General features: G+C 45.5%; 1 non-coding gene across 1 annotated transcript; it reads left to right on the top strand.

Annotated features, from left to right (window-relative positions):
* The first annotated feature begins 1,845 nt into the window (after nt 1–1,845).
* TRNAV-AAC (transfer RNA valine (anticodon AAC)) lies at nt 1,846–1,918 on the top strand. The gene has a single exon. It is a non-coding gene; the product is annotated as a tRNA-Val (tRNA).
* Nucleotides 1,919–7,139: the final 5,221 nt, after the last annotated feature.

Below are 7,139 nucleotides of genomic sequence, written 5' to 3'. Positions count from 1 at the left end.
GCCCTGGTGGCACGTCACTAGTGCTATTTTTTCAACTCGCGACTGTATTTCAACAAACGTATGCGTAGCGCGAAGCGTCCTTGAGTGCTGTTGTGCATTTGGCGATCATGTGGCGATGTTACAGCAAGATCTGGCAAAGGCTTCGATCGCGTCTAGCACGTGGCTTTGCTTTGCATACTAGAGTATTCGAACCTTGGCAGTGTCATAACGGAGGGCGTAAAGCAAGCATACAAAAACTGCTCAGCGCGGATTATTGTGTACGGTGAACTATCTGAGAGCGTGCGAGTGCAATCGTCGGTAAGGCAAGAATGCGCGCTCTCGCCCCTGCTGTTTGCGGTTTATCTTGAGCCACTTTGTATGGCTATTCAGAGCAATGAATGCATCACGGAGTATCGGCTGCAGTCGGAGCATGTCAAAACATTGGGCTATACGGATGCCATCGCAATTTTTTTGCACCAATAAAGGAAGCATTAAAGTGGAACTAAAGTCGTAGATAAGTTTTGCAATCCAACAGGAGCCCACATAAACTGGTATAAAAGTTGCGGTTTTTGCTGGATGTTGGGAAGTACGAACTGAATTCTTTTGCCACCGAAAGTGGTCGACTTTACCAACTCATTTTCTGTGCTTTCCGCTAGAAAGTTTGTCAGCCAGAACCGGTCTGGACTGATCAAGCAACGAAAACAATGGAAAAGGAGGACGGTTGGTATAGGGCAAACAACTGTCTTTGTTTTCAAGGGCCACTGTCTGTAACCTGTTCCTAGTTTCTGAGATATGGTATCGTATGAGTGTTTTGTGTGCATCGAGGGTCAGTATATCAAAGATTCACTCATTTTTGCCGTTTTCGTTTGGGGCCTCGACCTAGGAGAGGACCAGTCGAAGGAACTTGTTTCTTCGTGTCAGTAAGAGTCGGCTCGGCCTGGCACATTTGTTTTTGCGACAGGTTGCCGCTCTTTGTTTTCCTAAGGGAGCAAAGTGATACCTTTCCACGTACAGTCATAGAAGTGAGGCTATGCAAACTTCTCCAAGGGTTTGCGGTTTCGACACCTCAAAACATGGGCGGTGCAGTGACTGGATACCTGTGTGATGTTATGCTCACGTATAGGATGCTGCATGTACGTTTCTCGAAGCAGTATCTATCTTCCGTCACAAACAAAAGAACTGTATGAGGTGATGTAATGTTCCCTCTGCCGCTGTACGAAGGTCCTGCACAAGACGTTTTAAAAAGTGAAACAAAATGCCCACACTAGCCTCAACAAAGTCCTTTTTTTCTCAGCTACACGCTAGCACACTTCCCGTTAAGACGTGGTTATATAACAAAGGCATCTTTATTCCCTGGAATACTAACTCTTTTGTGTCAAAAACGGGGAACAGTTGAACATGCATTCCTAGACTGTTGTGATCCGATCTTCCACTCGGACTTATGGTAAACGTACCCTTATGGGATACGTTTCCTGCCAGTAGACGCCTCGGAAGATGTATCGTACGACCTTGACATAGTCCTGAGCCTCCACGGTATGTGCAAAACAAGGATGCAATTTCAACACGCTGACATCTTTGTTCGACCCGTTCGGGAAGACTTCACTGACAGTGTTGCGCGTGTAAGAAACACATACCGAGCACTGCTTGATCCACCGCAATGGCTGCCTATATTAAATGAGTTGGTGAGCTTGAATAAATTTTAGTACCGTGTTAAGAGTGTGGCTTGCACGGTTTCTCAGTTGAATTGCGCGATTTGTGAAACGTCGAAGTCATCAATAAAGAATGAAAGAAAAAAACCTGAAACTGGACCGAAAGGCGTAAGTGTAGAGGGATGTGTTTAGATACTCCTTTCTCCATTCCCGTCCTGTGCTTGTGGTGTAGTGGATATCACATCCGCCTAACACGCGGAAGGTCCCAGGTTCGATCCTTGGCAGACACAGTTTTGTTTTTTTTAATTTACACTTATGGTGACGGATGGCGTGGGAAGGAACCCGATTTATCGGCTCCCCTCTTTTACTTCCGCTTCCAGAAAATGACTGCGAACTGTGGCAGTGCATCGGTCAGAATCAGAATCAGGTTTATTAGCAATAAACCTTCATAAATTGGTCTCGTCCGTGGATGATATAACACAAGAGGAGCCCCTTTTGGTCCGCTTATGAAGACGTTAAAACATTTGAGTCATAGTCGTCCGACTGAAGCTTATGACTTCGAAGCGCTCCAACGTGGACGCGCCCACCCCGTCAAGGAAACATGAAACTGGACCGGAAGCCGTACGTGGAGAGGGTTATGTTGAGACACGTGTTTCTACGGCCCGTCCTGTGCTTGCGGTGCCGTGGTTATCACATCCGCCTAACACGCGGACGGTGCCAGATTCGATCCCTGGCAAGCACAGTCCCATTCTTTTTTTTTTGCATTTACACTTATGGTGACAGGTGGCATGGGAAGGTACCTGATTTATGGAGAGTTTTTTTTAATATGAAAGTACCTTATCCAGAAACCGTAACTAAGTAAAGCTTTGCTGAAATGAAAAGCTCATCCATAGATCTTACTTTTGGAAAAGTTGCGAGAACGAAAGGTGCCTAATAACGCCTAGAAAACCTGAGCGCAAATCCTATGTCTTACGAAAAATTTGCTTGATCCTGATGATGTACGGATCAAAATAAGCCAGATCCACTTGTGAAAGCCTTTTTTGTCAGCTTTAGCCTCGTAGGCCTATCAAGTCCAGGTTTCTTGGACATAGATTTTAATTGCGAGGCAACTGTGGAAGAACCTTACCGAAAAAGTGCGTAGCTTAGTCAAGTCAAGCTGGCAGTTTAAATAATGACTGGTCGGGCGGGAGAAATTGCTTGGGAAGAGCAACCCGTTTCTTAGGAGCCCCGCCAGCGGCTGCTACCTGCCGGGGCAGTGGCGCATTGCTTACCTTTTGCACCACTGCGCCAGGAGTGATATGAGGGAGCGCATAAATCTATGAATGTAAAGCAAAGAATGACCGATTCGGCCTATATGGGCATTAAGCCATTAACTCTACAGCGTCATACCCTTAAGGCGAAGAAAAAGTGTGCCTTTGCGTTTTTCAGAAAATAACCATTTTTAAGCATTATTTTCATAAACAGAGGCTGAAAACACCTTCGTTTTCTGAAGACAACTGGGGCATCCAATGTTTCACATCGAATAGACCCAAATCTCAAGTTTGCATCCGGATGTGAGGAAATTATTTGCTTAATTTTGAAAGACGCGAGTTCGATTCCGGCCGCGGAGGTCGAATTTCGATGGAGGCGTAATTCTAGAAGCCCGTGTACTGTGCAATGTCAGTGTACGTTAAAGAACCGCCGGTGGCCGAAATATCCGAAGCCCTTCACTACGGTCTTCCTCATAGCATAACTCGCTAAGGGATGTTGAACCCCCATAAACCATAAACCATTTAAAGCATATGCTATTACAGCTTGGGTATCGCTATACGCTTTGTGCGGACAACGAACTTTTGCGTTTTTTCTCTCGTTGCGTTTAGGTGCATTTAGCTCATTTGAAAAAAAAAACTTCGTTATGGCCCTCTATCGTTTACTTCCGTTTCCAGAAGGTGACTACTAAGTGTCGCAGGACATCAATCACTGATGATCACGTGTAATGAGGCCTCAGGAAGCGCGAGAGAGCCACTCCGATCCACTGCGGACGACACTGAAAACTTTATACTAGACAAGAAGAAATTCCGCGCAAGCCACCGCTACAACGTTTTTGAAGAAAGGGGATTTTTTTGTACCCACTATGTCCAAATCACTGCCTAGCATGCAAACAACCATAAACTGTAGATAATACTTTTTAAAGCCTTTTTGGAGGGGGGGCCCACTTTTGGCAGGTTCTACAGAGAATCATCTAAGATGCTTTCAACTGAGTCCACACGGTATACGATACAGGGCGATACAAAATAAGGAAGGGCTTCCATTTTTTTCTACCAACTATGGCCAAATCACTCCCTAGCATGCAAACAACCATAAACTGTAGAAAATAATTTTTAAAGCCTTTTTGGAGGGGGGCCCACATTTGGCATGTTCTACAGAGAATCATCAAAAATGCTTTCAACTGAATCCACACGGTATACGATACCGGGCGATACAAAATAAGGAAGGGCTTCCATTTGACTTTGTTATGCTAATTGGCCTCCATTGTGTATGGTGCTCTAGAATGGCTGGATATCAGAGCGGTCTGGATATGAGACTTGCACGGCTGTAATTTTCAGAAAGTATTACCCTATTTGTGGAAGAGCAGAAAGCACACGTGCCTGTGCCCTAGTGACAGTTTGTATTGTATACCATGTGTCACGGATCTCTCCGGAGAACACTCGGACCGAAAGAATGGGTTAGGCGACAGGTGCACACACACCTACGCACATTTAATGCCCCCTACGTGACACACACACTAGAACACAAAACTGACAAAACACAAAACATAAAGACTATAAATACACACGACCCGGGCACACTGCTACCAGCGTCTACTACTAGTGTTCTACTATTCTTGGTCGGCGTTCGTGCTCAAGGTTGGTTCGGTGCGGCTGAGGCGTTGTATGGATCCAGTATCCGGCGTCGAGGCGGCGTTCGACGTGTTTGGGCTGGCGCTGCTGGCGGCGTCGCTGGCTGCGTCGTATAAGCTCTCGGTCCAAGCGCCCGTGGAGGTGATTCCGGTGTTATTGGCGTTGGGGGCACCACCCGGATGGGTGGAAACAGCGCTGGAGACACCCCTGGCCGTAGCTGGTGGTAGCGTCCTCCGTTGACTCCCCGGAAAGGGCTCAGGCACGGCAGGAAATCCACGATGCGATGCCGTAGAATGCGAGCTCACAGGAGCTGTGGCCGGCGTCGCTCTCTTCTAGCCGATGTGTCCCTTACCCGCCGGAGCCTTCGCTTCTCTGCTGTTCCTCCCGTGCCTCGCTCTCCCTCGCCCTTTTATAGCCTCGGTGTTGTTGTTGTTAGCCTATCAAAAGATGGCACATACCCACACTGGGGGATCGGCTAACAATAGGGTGGCTATTCACCTGAACGCAGTTAATAAAAAGGGAAAGCACGTGGGAGCGCAACACCGGTGAATTCTTCCTCATGAAACGTAAAGGTATGAGAGTTTTGATTTCAAAATTATATGAATAATAATAAAGAGAGGGGTTAAATAATAATGATTAAGTCAAAATGTAATAATTGATAGAAAAGAAAAATTTTCGAGCACTTAGCAAGGCAGTCGGTGAGATTCTATCAGGAAATTTATAACAGCGGTACAAACAGACCCGCCGCGGTGGCTCAGTGGTTAGGGCGCTCGACTACTGATCCGGAGTTCCCGGGTTCGAACCTGAACCGCGGCGGCTGCATTTTTATGGAGGAAAAACGCTAAGGCGCCCATGTGCTGTGCGATGTCAGTGCACTTTAAAGATCCCCAGGTGGTCGAAATTATTTCGGAGCCCTCCACTACGGCACCTCCTCTTCCTTTCTTCTTTCACTCCCTCCTTTATCCTTTCCCTTACGGCGCGGTTCGGGTGTCCAACGATATATGAGACAGATACTGCGCCATTTCATTTCCCCAAAAACCAATTATTATTATTATTATTATTATTATTATTATTATTATTATTATTATTATTATTATTATTATTATTATTACAAACAGATCTGTGGCTGAACCCAAATGTGTTGGCGCCAAATGATAGCAAGAGCGGGCTGCTCAAACTAAGGCCAAGATGCTGCAAGGGCTCCTCCAGCAACCTTTTTCTCACAGCGTTGAATCGACGACAATACAGCCAAAAATGTTCTATAGATTCAGGCTCACGGATTCGGTGTTAGTCCACGTAAGCCTTGTCGTCGTCTTCTCTTTTCCACCAATCATCTCTCTCCACCTCACCGAATGCTTCTTCTTCCTCTTCTTTATACTTCGGTTAATCCACGTCGTCTTCTTCACACCTCTTTCCTTTAAAATTTAATTTAGGCTCCTTAATATATGTGACTCCATCACAGCTCTTAAAAGAAGTTTGGTGTTTGGTGTTACTGCATTCTTACTGGCTAACAAGTGTGCCGCGCCTATGTGTCACCTGTTGGAGCCTAGCAAGAAGAAAATAGTGTTTGTTATTTGATCTGAATAACAAGCCGGAGGTACCAGGCTCGATCGCTGGAGGCAGAGTCCTAGTTCTTTTGAATCTATACGCGCCGTGAATATTGGTGTGCCTTAGCAGGTTACCTATTTCAACGGTTCTACGTTTTTTACTTATACCGTCGAATGACTGTGGAAAACAGGCTTGAATTTCTTAGTGCGTCATCAAACAACACTAGTGTTTTTGTAGGAAGACCGTTCAATGAAAGCTGTAGCTTTAGAAGCGCACCAGTGTGGACGTGAATCTCACTTGCAACTCTAAAAAAGTTAAATGCAGGCATTACTGCTGTACCTGGGGAGCTTTCTTATCGCATGCGGCATCGACGCAAAAACTGAGAGAAATGGGACGTGGTAAGCGAGAATATGCAACATCCACTGACTGGAGCTTCTTTTTTTTTCTGCAGAAAGACAATATGTAAGATGAAGAAGGTGGAAACAAAGATACCACCGGCAGCTTATTCAAGCTTACTTCGTGTCACAGCAAAGTTGTTGTTGTGGTTGTTACCCTCATACAATGGCACGCAGCAAAGTATAATGCAAGATTTAATATGGAAGCACACAGATGAAGCGCGATGATGAGATGAATTGCAAAAAAGAGTATAAAAGAAGTGCACCACGACTGAAAGACAAACGCACTTAAATATGTAAGAGTCCAAAAGGAGCGAGGGCAACCGACTATAAACGTAAAAAGGATTAAAACAGCCCCCGTAAGATGTTTAAATTCTGAGGCATCGGCAGGAGCAACCAAACCATTCTACCAATGCTGAAAAGGTAATCAGTTTAACGTTTTTGTTTTTTTCGCGCGGTCGACAGCGTTCGGCACAAGCACCTCCCAGCTTACCGATCTTTTCTGTTTGATCTCGCAAACTTGTTATGTACTACTGGCAAAGAGTGGTCACAGCATTCGCACACAATTTTCACAACGCGCTGGGGCCCTTAAGGAAGACAGATATATTCATTTATATTCTTTTTACAAATTTATTTGATCCCTATGTATTCATTTGTATTCAGCTTTTACGCCCCAGTAAAACGCTCCC

The sequence above is a fragment of the Amblyomma americanum genome, chromosome 1, assembly GCF_052857255.1.
Source record: "Amblyomma americanum isolate KBUSLIRL-KWMA chromosome 1, ASM5285725v1, whole genome shotgun sequence".
Taxonomy (NCBI): Eukaryota; Metazoa; Arthropoda; class Arachnida; order Ixodida; family Ixodidae; genus Amblyomma; species Amblyomma americanum.
This window is presented reverse-complemented; position numbering and strand designations above follow the sequence as displayed.